The following is a 2,826-nucleotide window of genomic DNA, read 5'->3' on the forward strand; positions in this document are numbered from 1 at the left end:
TTATTATACTTTGCACTTATACACCCTCTATTTTTGTCATTCTTTGTTTGTTAAACTTTCATTCTAGAGCTTGGCATTCAAATTTCATTGTTAGATGCATGCATATAATTTCAATTTAGAGGGATAAATCAGAGTAGTAGAGTAGCGTAATTGAATGTTTTATTACTTGCATTGTTTGCTATAAACTATTATTGGTCCTGTAGCTATCATATAAAATGAAATTGACGGGATCTTTCTATAAGAGAACTACTAACATTACTTATAGATCAGAATGTTAAATAATTTAAAGTATGTGCAAAAATTGAGTTTGACAGAAATGAGAATATTGCGATAGACAAATGGTTGTACACTAAAAGATGGGACAAGAATTAAGTGCATTCATAGAAAGTTAAAAGTTGCTTCTATTGAGATAAAATGAGAGAATTGGTTCATATGGTTTGATCATGTTCAAATGAGATCACTAAACACTATAATGAGAAGAAGTGATAGATTAAAATTAGTGGAGGAAGGGTAACTGGAGGTAGGCTTAGAATATGTGGGAAAACAATTAAGAAGGATGTGTAATGGTTAATTTGGTAGAAGCAATAACTCTTAATGGAAAGAATGGGATACATGTAGCCGTAATTTTTTTTTAAATGAGAAAAAGGATTTGTTATCGATATCATTGCCAATTTTTTGTGTTCACTGACTAGAAAAACTAAAACTTGCACGCACTCTAACTGTGGTCTGAAGTGCCTCATATCAAATTTATATAGACATATTTTAGCCTATATTTTCTCTGTCATCTAAGTATCTATTTCTTATAACAAGAAAATTGCCGATTACCTGACATGAACTGGTCATATTATTTTAGACCTATTACCTATGAACGAATGCTCTATATTATTTTAATATGTTGTTTTTGAGTATTGAATATTTTAATTTTGTTAATAAACTATCTACATCTTTGTGTAGGAGATTCAAAGAGAAAAAAGAAGTTGCAGAACCAGAAGCTGATCCTAAAAGGGACCAGAGAACTGTTTTGCTTATCAAGTAATAGTTTGTAGTTTATATTTTCACTTCATTTATTATTGGAAAGGGGTATTCATTTCATCCATACACAGCCAACTTCTAAAAAATTTCTCTTTTGTGATTTTAGATGCATTTGAAAGCGACAGAGAGGGATGTTTATGAATTCTTCTCAAAAGCAGGAAAGGTTAGTGGAATGAGTTACTTGGTCCTCTTATCACACAATAATATGAGGTTGATGGTCGTTTTTAATTTGTTAGATTTAGCTTCTTGTATTGACATAACACATCCATCTGATAAGAGTGTTCTGATATTTACATGTATCATGCAACCACAGGTATCTGAGCTTACATATAGTAGTACAAGTATACTTATCTCCCCTATTCAGTTTATTATTTAAAATATTTCGTAACTTGTTATCTTATTAGGATTAAAGCTTTTGGTAGGCAATTCGCCATTTCAATATCTTCAATACATACATTAAGATACACTTGCTTCTTATTGCAGTAAATGCTCATGTGCCTTCAATGAGGCCTATTATAATGACTTTTTTGTGGCTCAACATTCTTTTATTTGGTGAGTGTGAAAAGAATTGGAAGTCTGATTGCTCACCATATTGGGTGCAGTCCTTAGGGTGATGTTATGTGTAGTAAGCATGTCAATGCATTTTTAAGCTGCAAACTGTACAAGTATTACTTCATTAATGATGTCAGATTTATAAACAATTAATTTATGGCTTCCAGGTTAGAGACGTGCGGCTGATCATGGATCGAAACTCAAGACGATCAAAAGGAGTTGGGTATTTTCTCTTGTTCTTTAACTTGTTTGTTGATGCATTATAGCAAGGTTCTTAGACATGCTTTCCATGAGGATGATCCTTCTAAAGATATTTTGCTCGATTATTCAAAAAGTCAGATAAGGAAAGAACATCACGTGATGGAGGTTTCAGGGAATAGTGATAATAAACAACTTGAATTTTCATGAATGTTGTAAGGCATAAAAGGTGATGTTTTAGAAAAATAAAATACTTTGCACCACATATTTTGGGATCCTTCTTTTTTGATAGATTTTGAGCTTGAGGTAATCTACATTCAGAAGCAGATGCAGGTAGTTTGATTTAATTCATGACATAAGAACAAAATTGATAGTCTATATTATCCGTTGTTATCTACTACATCTGATAGACACAGATGTCAAATCTATGCAGGAACTACTTTGAAAGATTTGAGAGGACCACTCCCTAGTCAATCTGTTCTGGAAGCACAGGTTATAGAAGAAAAGAGAAAGAACCAGATGCTTCAACAACGCTTAGATGAGCAGGAGCAACAACAATAAATGATGTCTGAGTTGGAGTCATAAGTGAAAGCTATGCAAGAACTTTTTTTAGGCAATCATCTTCATTGACTCCTCAAACTCGAGAACATGTGCAGGACTAGGTAATTATTTTTTGTAAAATCTCTTATATACTTTTATGATTGATTACTTGCACTAAAAATGTGATTTTTACTTAATAAGATAATATTTGCTTAATTGATATTTCTTAATTATGTGATTTTTTTAAAAAATTTCAGGCTATCCATGCAAGATTAGGAGGGGGGTAGCTCGAGTCTTCTTTTGACGATGATTAGAGATGAAAGAATGTGTCTTCCCCAAACTTTTATTTTAATTTATTTTAGATACTTTCATGTATTTTTCTTTGGAACAATTAGGATATTAACTCTTGTTATTAGTATTGAATATTTGAGGATGGTGGAATTTTATTTATTGATGTTATTAATGAATAAAATTTTTATTTTCTCTTCTCTTATTCATTATTGG

At 31.5% G+C, this 2,826-nt stretch overlaps 1 long non-coding RNA gene across 4 annotated transcripts; it reads left to right on the top strand.

Moving 5' to 3' along the window:
• Positions 1–948: 948 nt before the first annotated feature.
• Positions 949–2,618, top strand: LOC109828592. Of its 4 annotated transcripts, none has more exons than XR_002243768.1 (6): positions 949–1,032; positions 1,139–1,195; positions 1,516–1,657; positions 1,752–1,807; positions 2,216–2,444; positions 2,580–2,618. It is a non-coding gene; the product is annotated as an uncharacterized LOC109828592 (long non-coding RNA). The 4 variants fall into 4 exon arrangements; XR_002243765.1 differs by having other exon boundaries at positions 1,516–1,584; XR_002243767.1 differs by lacking the exon at positions 1,516–1,657.
• The last annotated feature ends 208 nt before the right edge of the window (positions 2,619–2,826 follow it).

This window comes from Asparagus officinalis, unplaced genomic scaffold (assembly GCF_001876935.1).
Source record: "Asparagus officinalis unplaced genomic scaffold, Aspof.V1 AsparagusV1_Un2575, whole genome shotgun sequence".
NCBI lineage: Eukaryota > Viridiplantae > Streptophyta > Magnoliopsida > Asparagales > Asparagaceae > Asparagus > Asparagus officinalis.